The sequence below is a fragment of the Nicotiana attenuata genome, unplaced genomic scaffold (assembly GCF_001879085.1).
Source record: "Nicotiana attenuata strain UT unplaced genomic scaffold, NIATTr2, whole genome shotgun sequence".
NCBI lineage: Eukaryota > Viridiplantae > Streptophyta > Magnoliopsida > Solanales > Solanaceae > Nicotiana > Nicotiana attenuata.
The window spans coordinates 26025-42161 of record NW_017676071.1 but is presented as its reverse complement, the minus strand read 5'-3'; the positions used below and the strand labels follow the sequence as shown (position 1 = coordinate 42161).

Below are 16137 nucleotides of genomic sequence, written 5' to 3'. Positions count from 1 at the left end.
GGAGAGGCTCAGTTATTGGGTACAAATTTAGTTCAGGAGGCCTTAGATAAGGTCAAGATCATTCAGGACAGGCTTCGTTCGGCTCAGTCGCGGCAAAAGAGTTATGCAGATCGTAAGGTCCGGGATGTAGCTTTCATGGTTGGTGAGCGGGTCTTGCTCCGAGTGTCACCTATGAAGGGCGTGATGAGATTTGGGAAGAAGGGCAAGCTTAGCCCTAGGTTCATTGGCCCCTTTGAGATCCTTGATCGAGTGGGAGAGGAGGCTTATAGACTTGCCTTGCCGCCTAGCTTGTCAGCCGTGCATCCAGTGTTTCATGTGTCCATGCTTCGGAGGTATCACGGCGATCCAGCTCACGTGTTAGATTTCAGCACTGTCCAGTTGGACAAGGATCTGTCTTATGAGGAGGAGCCAGTAGCTATTCTAGACCGGCAGGTTCGACAGTTGAGGTCGAAGAGTTTTCCTTCAGTGCGTGTCTAGTGGAGAGGTCAGCCTCCTGAGGCATCGACCTGGGAGTCCGAGTCTGATATGCAGAGCCGTTATCCTCACCTATTTCCCGACTCAGGTACTTCTTTCTTTTGTCCGTTCGAGGACGAACGGTTGTTTAAGAGGTGGAGAATGTGATGACCAAAAGGGGTCATCACCTGTTTTCCCTTTCATTCCGTGCTTCCGAGTCCTTGAAAACCTCATTTTTACTTGCCTCAATTTACGTGCGCAGTCCGGGCGCGTAGCCGGAAAGCTTAAATATGAATTCTGTGTAAAAATTGATGAATTTTGATATTAATATGGTTAAAGTTGACTTTGGTCAACATTTTGGGTAAACGGACCCGGACCCGTGATTTGACGGTCCCGGAGGGTCCGTAGAAAAATATGGGACTCGGGCGTATGCCCGGAATCGAAATCCGAGGTCCCGAGCCCGAGAAATAAATTTTTAAAAGAAATTGTTTTTCTGAAATTTATATGGAAATTTGAAATGAAAGTGGATTAGAAAGCGTTGGTATCGGGCTCGTATTTTGATTTCGGCGCCCGGTACAGGTCTTATATGTGGTTTAAGCACTTCCTGTGAAATTTGGTCAAAATCGGACGTCGTTTGACGTGTTTCGGACCTAAATATCTAAAAATGAAGGTTTATGAAGTTTGATAAAAAAGTAATGATTTTGAGGTTTGATTCCTCGTTTTTGATGTTATTTTGGCAATTTGATCGCACGGTTAAGTTCGTAGGGTGTTGTTGAGTTAGTGTACGTGTTTGGTTAGGAGACCCGAGGGCTCGGGAGTGTTTTCGGGGGTGTTCGGGGTGGTTGAAACTTAGATAAAAATTGCAGAAAATCACTGCTGCTGCACCAGTTCTGGTGTAACCGCACCTGCGGTCCTTTGGCCGCAGATGCGGACTCGCAGGTGCGGACAGCGGGTCGCAGATGCGGTCTCCTTCACAGATGCGGATTCCTACCCCGCAGATGGGGATGCGGATTCCTACCCCGCAGATGCGGTCCGCAGAAGCGGATCTTTTCTTCGCAGGTGCGGCTCCAGCGGGGCCTAGCCATTTCCGCAGAAGCGCCCATTTTTCCGCACGTGCGGTGGCGCAGGTGCGACCCCTGTACCGCAGATGCGGAAGTCGGGCAGTGAGTCTTTTTAAAAACATAACTTCAGCGATTTTCTTTCAAACTTTCTCAACAATTAGAAGACTAGGGCGATTTTCTCAAGAGATTTTCTTCTCAAATCACAAGTAAGCACTTACTAACTTATTTCTTTCCATTATCTAGTGTTTTCATCAACTTTTATCAATAATCTTAGGGTTTTAATGGTAGAAAATTAGGGAAATGGGTAGAGTTAGGGTTTTTCAATTTTTCTTGATTTAGACCCCGTTTTGGGGTCGAATTTGAAAACAAATTATAAATTCGGGCTCGTGGGTGAATGGGGGGGGGGGGGTTTGGTCTTGGTCCGAACCTCGTGTTTTGATCAAGCGGGCCCGGGGGCATTTTTGAAAACTTTGGGAAGAAAGCTTGGAAATCTATATTTAGGCATTGGGTTTGATTAGTTTAGCTATTATTGATATTATAAAGTTGTTATTTCATAGATTTGATTGGGTTGGAGCCGAATTCAAAAGGGAAAGCGGTCGTTGTGGATTGATTTAGCCGTGGAAGTTGAGGTAAGTGTTTGGTCTAACTTTGGCTTGAGGGAATAGGAGTAGAGTCCTATTTGTTAATTGCTATTTGTCGAGTACGGTGTATAGGCATGGTGACGAGTATTTATACACTGGTGTCGAGCATGACCGTGAGTCCTAATTTGCCAAATTATCGAATTGGTAATTGTTATTTATGAGGAATTGGTTGGAAATCTTTAACACTGAGCCAGTAATTGTTGAGACTAAGTGTGGATTTAATTGTGTTAAGTAGAAATTGAATGAGTTTGGTTATAGCTGGATCTCCTTTGCCGGGATAGTTTGTTATATTACATTGCTCCCTTGCCGGGATAGTTATTATAACATCTTTCTCCCTTGCCGGGATTATGTTGTGTATTGTGTTGAAAGAAATGGGATCGTGTGGCACGCCGACCACGAGATATTAGGAAATGGGATCGTGTGGCACGCCAATCACGAGTTATTATGAAATGGGAACGTGTGGCACGCCGACCACATGATATTATTGTAATGGGAGCGTGTGGTACGCCTACCACGTGATATGAGGAAATGGGATCGTGTTGCATGCCTGCAACGAGAGGGAAATTGAAACAAGTGAAAGTGGTTTGTTCTCCCTTATTCTGTGTTAGAAGAAATCAGATGTAGTTTCTTTTGTTATTCCTGATATTCTGTTTTATCTGCTACCCCATAAGCATGTTTCCCCCTCCCAGTTTTAATTGTTTACTTTCCGCTATTATTTCGTTGTACTTGTATATATACCTGCACAGGCTTGTTTGGTAGTCTGGTCTAGCCTCGTCACTACTTCGCCGGGGTTAGGCCAGGCACTTACCAGCACATGGGGTCGGTTGTGCTGATGCTACACTCTGTGCATCTTTTTGCACCTCACAGCGCCGGAGCAGCAGCCTTTGGACAGCAGTAGGAGCGTTGGGAGTTGACTTCAGTCCAGAGACTCCGAGGTAGCCTTGTTGACGTCCGCATGGCCCGGAGTCTCTTCTATCCTTATTTCGTTTGTTGTCCTTGTACCGGAACAAACAGTATTGTATTTTATTCAGACTCTATTTTTAGTATTCTATAGACGTTCGTGAGTTAGTGACTCCAGTCTTGGGTAGAGGTTGTAATTGAATTTCCGTACTTGTTTTCAGTTCATTTATATTTAAAACTTTCGTTTTTATATTAAATGTATCATTGCCTTAATATTGTCGATGTGGCCTAAAAGGTTAATAATTAATTGGCTTGCCTAGCTCCTAATAGTAGGCGCCATCACGACTCCCGACGGTGGGAAATCCGGATCGTGACATTCTTAGTATGTTGTCCCAGCAGTGAGCAATATGTAAACTTTCATATATGAATGTCAATGGTTGTTAGAATTTTCTCTTGTTCAAATATACAATAACAACAACAATAAAAAATCCAGTGTACTCCCACAAGTGGGGTTTGAGGAGGGTAGTTAGTAAGCAACCTTACCCCTACCTTATGCAGGTAAAGAGGTTGTTTCCGATAGACCATCCGCTCAAGACAAGCATGCATAATCACAACAATATATAGAAAGAAAATGCAGTAGTATGAAAGTCAGGAAAGCAGTAACAACAGCAACAAGATAGTAAAAAAATCGAAACACAAGCAACATCAGATAGTAATAGCTCTTGTTCAGAGACATGTAAACTTTTTATACATGTATAACAATGCTTGTTATAACTTTCTATTGTTATTTAATTTTGGGGACATGGTTTGATTTTTATTTTTTATTGTCTGTAGGATAAAACGGTCATGACCTCAAAGTGTTTCGAAGATTAGCTATTCCCCGAAAGAAATATGATCCAAAAGTCACATGTTTGAGTGGCCATCTCCTTCCTTTTTTTTTTCCTTTCTAAATTTTTAGCATTGGGGTAGGATGAATTTCGATGGCTTGCAACTCAATTGTATGTTATCTTTTTTTTTTTTAAAAAAAAAAAACACTTACTTCCTATTTCTATTTATACATAAAACGATTATATAATACGGAAAAGGTATAATTAAACTTAGTGGTTCAAATAAAGATCAGATTCTCAAGACAGTATATCTTCTTGATGGCGAGATAATATTGATGGCGAAATCTAGGAAGTATAATCATGACTAATTTTAATTTTATTAATCTTGAGAAAGATCAAAGCCTCTTCCTCTGCCTCTTCTTCATTGTCTTCCTCTTTGTCGTCTTTCTCTTCCTCTTCCTCTTCCAATTTATGCTTGAGCACGGATCCCTGTTATATAAGAGAACTTTTTAATCTAAAATTTCAATATCTCGAGCTGATTTAAGTAGCAAAAATCATGAAGGATGTTTTTCTACCTATCTGATGTTTTTCTTTTTTGAGGAAAAAAAAGAAGAAAATGCCATGGACGATAGAATCAAGTACGGTTATGTACAATAACTTGGTCAAATTAAAAGATCGTCTTCACAATTAAAATATAGAAAATTCAATAAAATTTACATCAAATCCTGTTACACTGTGACTCAATAAATAAAATTTAATTTCATTACAACTCACATCATTTAACACGATTTGTGATTGAAATGGTTACAGAAGTTCAGTTATTGAATGAACACATGACTTAAGGAGATCGAACGAAAAACAAAATATTAAGAGTAGTTTCCCCTAATATGTACTTATTAAGGAGATCCAACTAATTAGTGATTGGTTAATGAGACAAAAATGATCTCTACAAAGATTTCAATAAAATGTTAATTTAAAGAAATATTAACCCAAATAGCTGTCCACTCAACCACTTAAACTAAAGTAGTCGGAGGATGTATAATATATGTATTATATGTGTATAATCAATATATTAATCTATGTATATGGCTAAAAAAAGTAAACAATAAATACGACTGACTATTTGTGTAAAGATAATGGTTTAAAGTAAATGAATGATATAAGAATTAAATTTAAGGAAGAAGATGTCTTACTATAAGGACCACAATGGAGGAACAACCATAGTTGTCTTGCATGTCCTGTTGAATTTGCTTGGCCAACAGATTCTGCACACCCACTTACATCAATAAGAGAAAGTGTGGTTATATTTGCAAAATCTTGAGGGACTGAATCCAAATAACAATAATGTCTAATAACTAGTCGTTCAAGGCAGGGAAAGTGATGACAACCGTGTCGCCAGTACTCAAAAAGCACTTCTTCCAGGTACAAGAACTTCAAGCGAGGAAAACCATGGTCTACTACTTGCCACTCTTTTCCTTTACAGGCACCACCTATTAGTTTAAGAACCTCGAGTTTGGGCAATTTACTACTCTCTCCGGTTCACAATAAGTGTCCAATTTACTTTTTCATTTTGGTTCAAAATAAGTGTCCAGTTATGTAATCAAGAAAGAATTCAATTTGTTTTTACAAAATAACCCCTATGTACATATCCTTAAAAAGTTTTCTTAATCCTCACATTAAATGTTTAATTAGGGGTAGTTTAGTCATAGTAGGTATTTTTGTATAGAATTTAGTATTTTCTAAAAGTAAATTGGACACTTATTGTGAACCGGAGGGAGTAACAATACTCAAATCCTTCCACTACAAAAAAGTCCTATAAAAAGTTAATGTCTTTAGGTTTTGTGAAAAAGCATCTGGAGTAGGAGCAAAGGTGGAACAACATGTGTAGGAGATGGACGTGGCATTTTCAGAAACCTCACAGGATCTTGTGGAATATTAGCACCCGAAGGCGTAATGCTTTCTAGAAAACAAGCATGATAATGTAGATGAGACATAAGAAACTCCAATTCCTCGAGTTGATCTAAGCAACGAAAATCATAGAGGTCTTTGCGACTACGAAAGTATTCTTCAACACCCCATATTTGCAACTCCTTTAAATTGGGAAATAGTCTGAAGAAAGATCCTGTACAATACCAAGGATTTCAACATGAGTGACGTTGCAAATTTTTGAGAACCAAGCTACTCTCTGTAAGCTCATGATAATGCAAGTAATTCCAGCCCAAATAGAGGTGCCTCAGTTGTGGCATAGTCAAAATTTCCGATGGTAATATCAGAGGATGTCGTGGGGCCTCGTAATGTGGCTGACCAAGAATAAAAGTTTCCAAATAACATAGTCTAGATATGGAAGGAGGAATGTCTATCGATGAGGGACTCTCTTTTCCTAGATAATAATGCACGGTAGGAGAAAGACGCAAAGCTAGGTATCTCAAGTGAATTAGATCAAGTATTCCAATGAAAAAACAATAAAGTTCATTAAAGTAAGATCTAGTACTCTTACTAGTTTGAAAGGCAACAACTCTGACATGAAACCTGACTTACTATTGGAAAAAAATAGAACGAGCCTCATTATTAGGACATCTAGCCAATTTTTTCACAATAATACGGTAGTTCAATTGAGGATTGGTCCGACCTCGACTATTTGAGGAACAATGCATAGATTGTGCACATGGATTTTGATCATTCTTTTCTCCAATAAAATTCACAATACTCATGTTTCAAGCTTCTTTCAAGCAGAGTTCACAGATCACATCATGCATTCTACAAAACTTGATACGTCCATCACCTGTCACATGGTGGATGGAAATTAAAATTCTATCTATTAGATCTTTTAGATATTTTTCTGCCACTTCTTCTACGCTTTTCATCTATTCTACCTTCAAAAATCCCTCTGCTTCCCATAATACCAAGAGTTTATCGACATTAATCTCTGCCTCCTCTGGGAAGATTGAAAAATACAGAAAACATGCTTTTAGGTGATGTGGTAAGTGATGGTAGCTGAAAGCAAGCACTCTCATGCATTGGACGTCAACATCAGTGCTGATCATTGAACTTACGTTCTCATCAACACTTTGTCACTCGTCCAATGCTTTACCAATTTTGGAGGGAAGTCCAGCAATCACAGTAATTGCTAGAGGTAATCCTCTGCATTTTGATGCAATTTGTTTTCCATTTTTTTCAAATTCAGGAGAGAACCAATCTTTCTCAAAGACCTTTCCGTGCAGTAAATCCCAACTTTCATTAAAATCTAAAAGGCTCATTTGACAAGGAAGGTTACCTGAGCTAGCATATTCAGCCACCTCTACATTCCGAGTGGTTAAGAGTATTCGGCCTCCACTGGTGTAGTCCTACTAGTACATTTCTCATGCAATACTCTTGTGAGATAGTAACTTTTGCACGAATGTCAAAGCGAGACATAATAAATGGATCACAACAAATTTTGTTAGCTAAAGTTGTCTTGCCGATGCCACCCATCCCTATAATAGAGACAACTTCTAGTTCACTTGATCCTCATGCAAGTTGATCCTGCATCATCTCGAACTCGCTTTCATGACCAACCATAATATTCTCAAACTCTACAGCACGTTCAAGTATACTGGCTATGGTGGCGGTGACTGATAGCTATGGTTTGCGATATATAATGATGGCTGATGTGGTATCATTGTGACTGTGGGTGTGTGATAATGGTGGTTAGTGATGATGAATTGTAACAAGTGCCTAGTGATGGTGGTGGTTGATTGCGATGATTCAGTGGTAGTGGTTGTGATTGAGGATGGTATGTGATTGTGGGTGGTGAATGGTGGTAGTTGAATAATGATGAATGGCGGCAACAGTTAGTAGTAAAAGTGGATGATAGCATGTTAATGATTATGATAGTTTATATGAGTCCACCAAACTATAGAGTACCAGGTCCTCTATGAGTTTCTACTGAGAATGCTAATAAAATAGTAAGTAAATAAGACAAGGAGATTTACGTGGAAAAATCCCTACTCAAGGGGATAAAAAATCACGACCTACACTGGTAGGATTTCAACTTCAATAAGAGCAACTTTCAGATTACAACCTATGCAATCTAGGAATTAAACTCTTAATCCCTCACTAACTCGTAATACACCTATTACAAGTCACTTTGCAATACACCTATTACAAAGACTTCAACTCATGACTAACTCTAGTCACGACACAAACACAGAGGGTTTATGATTTTACAGAGGGGTTCCTAAGTGACACTTCTAGCTAAGCAATTTAGGAATTACAATAAGAACAATTACAAAGTTACAACTCAACTAAGGAAAATAAAATACTAGATTTAGGAACTGGTCCGTAGTAGCATTTTACTTCGCTTCTTCAGGCTCTTGAGAGTTAAGTTCACTGTTTGCAGAAGGCTTGAATGCTTGAAGTGAATTCTCAAGTGTTTAACTGATGTTTTGTTATGCTCTTGTTAATACACCTTTGATGACATTAGTTGAATGATGTAAGCACTTGGTTGGTCAAAGAACAAGTGACTGCAAAACTGCTGCACTGTGCGCACTGTTCCTGTGGCAGTCACTTTCCAGCTGTGCACAGTTGAATTTCATACTGCTGTCAGGGAAACATAAGGGATCAGGTCCCTGTCTTGTTTCTCTATTTTCTACACTTGCAGCAGTCCACATTTGCTGGTGTTTTGGCTGGAATCCGTTCATTTGCAATGTGTACTAAGTGTGTTAGGTTCCCTATCTGGTTCTTGATAGTAAGTTTGTTAGATCATCAAAACATAAGGCAAAGACATTGAAACCCCATCAATTTCCCCCTTTTTGATGATGACAAACTTAGACATTGATAACATGTGATTAGAGCAGAAATAACCAGATGAGGTAACAGGAACTTCATAAGTTCCCCCTGACTTTATGCTTCCTCCTTAATCAGATCCCTGTTTCAATTATACTTCCCCCTTTTGACATCATTAAGAATACACAAGCAAGCAAACAACATAAAGAAGTCTAGCCTAGCTAACTCATGCCACATATGTGCACACAACATGATAGAGAAGAGAAACAGAGAATATAAGCATTGAGATAACAAAAGAGGATAGTTTTTATATGTAAAACATATGCCTGTGCTTAAAAAGCAAAGGCAAAATTGGACTGTTGGAATTGGGAGCAGTACTGATACATCCCATCCACATCAAAACAAAAGAAACAAAAACATTCGCCAAGTCATAAAGACAAAAATAGACAATCTAGAAACTGGTGACTGAAAGGGTTGCTTAGGGGGCACTAGGAGTATAGGGCTTGGAAGCTGCAGCAAGAGTTTGGAGAACTAGGTCTATTCGGGCATTGGCTGACTTTTGCTCATTGAGCAGTTCTGCTTCAGGTTCTCCACTTGTGCCCTGAGATCAACATTTTCTTTTGTCAAACGAACCGCTTCCTCACTTGACTCTAGAGCCCCTTGGGCCTGCTGACCTTCCAGGATAGCATTCCTAGCCTTCAACCTGCGAATTTCCTCAGTTGCACTAGTTTGGGCACTAATGAGCTGTGAGATTGTTGATGAATTGCCGAACACCCCATTCTTCTCGATGCACTCACACTTTTCCAAACTTGTTTGAGAAAAAGTCTGCTTCTTGGTTCCTACCTTGCCTTGCCCAGTGGCACTTTGAAAAACTTAAACACTTGAGTAAGTAGAAACCCATATGGAAGACCATGATTTCCATTCTTGAAGGTTGCTACCTTCTGCATATGTTCGATCATGATAGCAGGTAGGTTCACAAGGGTAAAGCCATCCAGTTGTTCCATTAGAAACATGTGACGACCCGAAGGGTCATCACCTGTTTTAAATGAATTCTGTGCTTCTGAGGCCTTGAAAACCTCATTTAGAGTTGCCTCGATTTGCGTGCGCAGTCCGGGCGCGTAGCCGGAAAGCTTAAATGTGAAATTCTATGAAAAATGCTAAATTTTGATGTTAAAATGAATAAATTTGACTTTGGTCAACATTTTGGATAAACAGACCCGGACCCGTGATTTGACGGTCCCGGAGGGTCCCTAGGAAAATATTGGACTTGGGAGTATGCCCGGAATCGAATTCCGAGGTCCCAAGCCCGAGGAATGAATTTTTTTGTAAAATTATTTTCTGAAATTTTTAAGGAAATTAGAAATGAAATTTGATTAGAAAGCGATGGTATCGGGCCCGTATTTTGGTTCCGGCGCCCGGTACAGGTCTTATATATGTTTTAAGTCCTTCCTGTGAAATTTGGTTGAAAACAGACGTCGTTTGACGTGATTCGGACTTAAATTGGAAAATTTGATGTTTTATGAAGTTTGAAAGAATTCATGGATTTTGAGGTTTAATTCGATGTTTAAGATGTTATTTTGGCGATTTGATCGCACGAATAAGTCCGTAGAATGTTTTTGAGGTTGTGTGTATATTTGGTTTGGAGCCCTGAGGGCTTGGGCGAGTTTTGGATAGGCCACGTGTGCATTTTTGGACTTTGAAAAATAGCTGGTGTGTTCTGATCTGGAGGCTTCGCATTTGCGAAGCCAGTCTCGCAAATGGGAGCTCGAAAATGCGAGCCATGAATGGAAAATGCGATGCCCGCCTAAATCCTCCGTGATCGCAAATGCGATCTCTTCTTCGCAATTGCGAAGTCGCAAATGCGACTATTGTTTCGCAAATGCGAAACTTTGGGATTTCAGAAGGGTTCGTAAATGCGAACCCCGTTTCGCAATTCCCACATCTGCAGAGGTCGGGGTTCGCAATTGCGAACCCCTGTTCGCAATTCCCATATCTGCAACCTGCATTTTCTATACTTAGTCAATTTTTAAGTCATTTTTACACCATTTTCAAAACACAACTCCTTTGGGCGATTTTTCAAGAACAAACCTTCTTCCAAATCAATTGTAAGTTAGTTTTTACTCATTTCTTTCAATCATTTACATCTTTTAACATGATTTCAACCTAAAATTAAAGATTTTCATGGGGGAAATTGGGTGTTTTGGGTAGAACCTAGGTTTTTCAAAAATTGGGGATTTGGACCTCAATTTGAGATCCGATATCAAAACAAATTACATGTTTGAGTTCGTGGGGGAATGGGTAATCGGGTTTTGGTTCGAACCTCGGGTTTTGACCACGTGGGCCCGGGGGCAATTTTCGACTTTTTGGGTAAAACTTGGGAAAACTCATTTTCATGCATTGGAGTTGATTCATTTAGTGTTTATTAATGTAATTAAGTAATTTGTGATTAGATACGAGCGAATTGGAGGTGGAATCGCGGGGTAAAGCTATAATTGAGGCTTGAGTTGTATTCAAGGCATTGAGGTAAGTGTTTGGTTTAACCCTAGCTTGAGGGACTAGGAGTTGAGTCTTATTTGCTAATTCCTTCTTGTTGAGTATGACGTATAGGCATGGTGACGAGTATCTATATGTTGGTGTCGAGCATGACCGTGAGTCTTAAATAGATAGTTGTTGTGTTCTTAAATGACACTTTGGATGCATTAAATTGATGATTCTGGATATTGAGTAGAGATTTAGTCTATTCTCGTGGACTTTATTTATGCTTGAGTACTGGTATTAATCGAGCTGAGTAAGATTTGAGCTAGGACTTGGTTATAGCTGATTCTCCCTTGCCGGGATGGTTATTTTGATATTGTTGTTCCCTTACCGGGAAATTATTATTATATTGCTTTGTTTTCCTTCCCGAAATTTTATTGTGACTTTGTGTTGAATTGAAATGGGAGCGGGTGGTACGCCTACCACAAGTTATTGATTGAAATGGGAGCGGTTGGTACGCCTACCACAAGATATTGATGAAATGGGAGCGGGTGGTACGCATACTACAAGATATTGATTGAAATGGGAGCGGGTGGTACGCCTACCACAAGATATTGATGAAATGGGAGCGGGTGGTATGCCTACCACAAGATATTGATGAAATGGGAGCGGGTGGTACGCCTACCACGAGATTTGATGAAATGGGAGCGGGTGGTACGCCTACCACGAAAACATTGAGGAATGGGATCGGGTTGCACGCCTGCAACGAGATGTGTACTAACAGTGAAATCTGCTTTTATTTCCTTTATCCGTGTTAGAGTTAATTTATTGATGTTCCTTATTATTCTCTTGAATTTCTGTATTATCTGTTATCCCCGAAGCATGTTCCCTTCCCATTTAAAAATGTTTATTCTTGTTATTTTACCGCTGTAGATGTATATATAACTGCACAGGTTTATGTGGTAGTCCGGTCTAGCCTCGTCACTACTTCGCCGGGGTTAGGCTAGGCACTTACCAGCACATGGGGTCGGTTGTGCTGATGCTACACTCTGTGCTCTTTTGCACAGATCCAGGTGTCGGAGCAGCTTACGGTGCACAGCAGTAGTTAGGGAGCCGACCTTCAGTCCACGAGACTCCGAGGTAGCCTTGCTGGCGTCCGCAGGCCCGGCGTCTCTTCTTTCAGTTTTCATGTTCTATAGACATTTGTATTCGAGACAGACTATATCCATTATTTCAAACTCTTATTTGTAGTAATTCTAGACAGTCCGTGTATTGTTGTGACACCAGGTGCTGGGTAGAGACATGTATTGGCTTTCTAGACGTTGTTTCTATGTTTAGTTCAGACTTCCGCTAAATTTTACTTTTCTTTGTCTTTTTAACTGCTTATTCATTGATAATTTAATTGTTTAATCATGTATAAAACAAGATAGGTTAATGTTTGTAAAGGTTCTTGGCTTGCCTAGTTACCACGAGTAGGCGCCATCACGACCACGAGGGTGGGAAATCCGGGTCGTGACAAAACAGGTCAGACTTGGAAGTCATGGACCTCCTCTCTGTGCAAGGCAGCAGAACTTTGTTCACCAACTCAAAGAGCAACTGATAAATAGGGAGTAAAGCCTTCTTGTGAATCTGGTCCCCCTTTTGGTTCGTATTATCCTTTACCACAGCATTCCGGAAGTTATACCCACACGCATCTTTCACACTAGACACAACAACCATAGGGACTTTAAGAATATCCCCAAGCAGACTCACATCAAACACAATGTCCACCTTATTCAGCAAAGCACATATATAGTCGGTATCAACAGGAAAGAGGCTGGCATAAAAGCTTTGAACCTCATCCTCATACACTTTGGGTGCATCCATTTGGAACAGATGCCCCCATCATTGAAACTCAACCATTGCAAGGACTTGTCACATACCAGCCATATTAGAAATTGCTGGGTCAAAAGTGCGACCCAGCAGGACCTTTTGGTGCCTTAATCGTTCTGAAGCAGAACTAGTTTCACTCCTCATCTTTTTCACAGAACCAGGTTCCTTAATGGGTTCCGACTTTCTCTTGCCAGACTTCATACCACTTGACTTTTCTTTTCCCTTTAACTTGACCAACACATCCTCATCAGAAACAGAGGGCTCACTCACAACATCCTTCAATTTTGAAGTGAGGGTTGTAACATTCTCTACTAAAACAAATTGCTTCTTCTTCTGGGACCTTCTCACTAAGGAACTAGGTTCCTCTGTTGTGTCCTCCTCAACTTCCACCACGGGGATAGCCTTGTCACAAACTATGTCATTGTCTTTCACCAGTCTCCTCTTTTTCTTCTTACTGCTTTTTCTGCTCTTTTGAAGGGCAGAGTCATAGGCTGCCTTTGCTTGCAACCTAGTAGTAGGTCGCTTGGTAGAAGACTCAGGAGTGGACACTACCCTTCGCTTGACTATGAAAGCATCAAGAGCAATGTTGTCTTGATCCTCCTCATCACTAGACCTCATCTTAGGGACTAGAATGTCCAAGGGCTCAACAGAAAATGGAGGAGGGGATGCAGGAGCAGAACTGGCATGGGAGTGAGAACCCTAACCTGTTTCCTACCGAAGAGGGGTTAGGTTACGCACGAGAGGGCCCAATAGTTTCTGCTTGTGCAGACCCTTCAATAGCGACCATGGCTCCTTCTCCCATCAGTCCCTATGTCTCGTTCCTCTGAGACATGGGTGCACCAGAAATTATCTCATGTAAGACTCCATCAGCAGATACCACAAAGATGGTCGCTAAATTTTCATCCTCAATAGGCTCTATGGCCACCACAGAATCTGAAGCAACAATGGCGGAAACCTCTGTGACCTTAGCACTTTTACCCTGTTCTCCACTTTTCCCTTGATCAATAGGAATATCAGAAGGTAGAGAAGAAGGATCAACGACTTTAGGGGGTTCTGAGATAGTCGCCTTAGAATTGGAGGGTGACGAGAAATCTGGGTTAGGGGTGATATCAGTGATGAGGACATGGATAGTTACAAATGACTCATCGAGGATAAAGGGCTCACTGGGTTTTTCAGTGTTAGTGACGACGGAGGGAGGAATTTCGGGGTTTGTGTCAGCCATTGAAGAGATAGAGAGAAATATCTTCGGAGAGATTATAATGGAGGACTATGGTCTGTGAAGAACGGAGAGGACCAGCTCCTGTGTTCCCTTAAGGTATCTCAAAATTCTTTTAGCAGCCTTCAGATGAGATTCCTTGGGATTTGATTGAAACCTTGCACGTAGCCCCACACTAAAGATAATATCGGGTCTGCTGGTAGTGAGATAGAGAAGAGACCCAATAATGCCTCTATACATAGTTTGATTCACAGGAGATCCACTTTCATCCATGTCGAGTCGAGTCGAGTAGCCGTAGCAATGGGAGTGTCTATCACTTTTGATGCTTCTATATCAAACCTCTTCAAGAGCTCCTTGATGTATTTTTGCTGACAAATGAACGTACCCTTCGCGGACTACTTCACTTGAAGACACAAGAAGAAATTCAGCTCCCCCATCATGCTCATTTCAAACTCACTTCCCATGAGTTTTGCAAATTCTTCACACAGAGAATCAGTTGTTGCCCCAAAAATGATATCATCAACATAGACTTGAACAATGAGCAAGTTCCTTCCTCGTTTCTTCAGGAACAAGGTGTTGTCCATTTCCCTCTTGTAAAACGATTTTCTAAGAGTAACTTTGACAACCTTTCATACCAAGCTCGAGGAGCCTGCTTCAACCCAGACAATGCTATGTCCAGTTTGAACACATATTCAGGGTGTTCACGGCATTCAGAACCTGGAGGTTGCTTTACATAGACTTCTTCCTTAAGAATTCCATTTGGAAATGCGCTTTTGACATCCATTTGGAACATAGTGAATTCCATATGAGATGCAAAGGCGATTAAGATTCTAATAGCTTCCATGCGAGCAACCAGAGCAGACGTCTTATCATAATCAATCCCTTCCTCCTGATTGTAACCTTGAACCACTAGCCTGGCCTTATTCCTTGTAGTGTTTCCATGTTCATCAAGCTTATTTCTGAATACCCACTTGGTTCCTATAATGGTTCGATCTGAGGTCCTAGGTACCAGGTGCCATACATTGTTCCTTTCAAACTAATGCAGCTCATCTTGCATATGTAATCCAATATGCATCTTTGAAGGCTTCCTTGATATTTTTGGGTTCTATTTGGGAAAGAAAGGCTGAGAAGGCAAGTAATTTCTGGCTTTTGATCTGGTTTGCACTCCAGAATCTAGAGGGGTAATTATGTTGTCAAGAGGATGAGAGCTTTTGTGGTTCCAGTTTGACATTTGAGGTTTATTTATAGAGGAGCAAGGTATATTTGACTGGTTACCTTGTGTTCTTCTCTCCGGTACTTGTGGAGTACCCTACACTGCATCAGCCACTCTTTCTTCAGCTTTAGTAGTTGTAATTAAGGACCAGGTTCTCTTGAGGAAGAGGCAGCATTGTCTTCACTTGGCTTATCATATCTTCCTTTCCATTTGTCATGTCAATGACTTCACCTGGAACCAGTAAGGGCTCTCCATCTTGATCATCCTTGGTACTTTTCTCACAAGAGGGATAGGACTCATCAAAGATGAAATGAACACTTTCCTCAACACATTGAGTCTGCTTGTTGTAAATCTTGTAAGCTTTGCTTTGAGAAAAGTACCCTAGAAAGATTCCTTCATCACTCTTGGCATCAAACTTACCAAGTTGATCCTTTCCATTGTTGAGAACATAGCAATTGCACCCAAATGTTCTTAGGTGAGTCAGCTTGGGTTTCCTTCCATTCAACAACTCATAGGGAGTTTTGTTCAAGAGAGATCTGATCATGCACCTGTTCACCAAGTAGCAGGCAGTGTTGACAGATTCAACCCAGAAGATCTTTGCAATCCCACTGTCGATCAGCATAGTTCTTGCCATTTCTTCCAGAGTTCTATTCTTCCTTTCCATAACTCCATTTTGCTGGGGAGTTCTTGGAGCTGAGAAGTTGTGGGTAATGCC

At 40.7% G+C, this 16137-nt stretch overlaps 1 pseudogene; it reads right to left on the bottom strand.

The window, feature by feature from the left end:
• Positions 1 to 4227: 4227 nt before the first annotated feature.
• On the bottom strand, positions 4228 to 12987 carry LOC109220723 (annotated as a pseudogene).
• Between the last annotated feature and the right edge of the window lie 3150 nt (positions 12988 to 16137).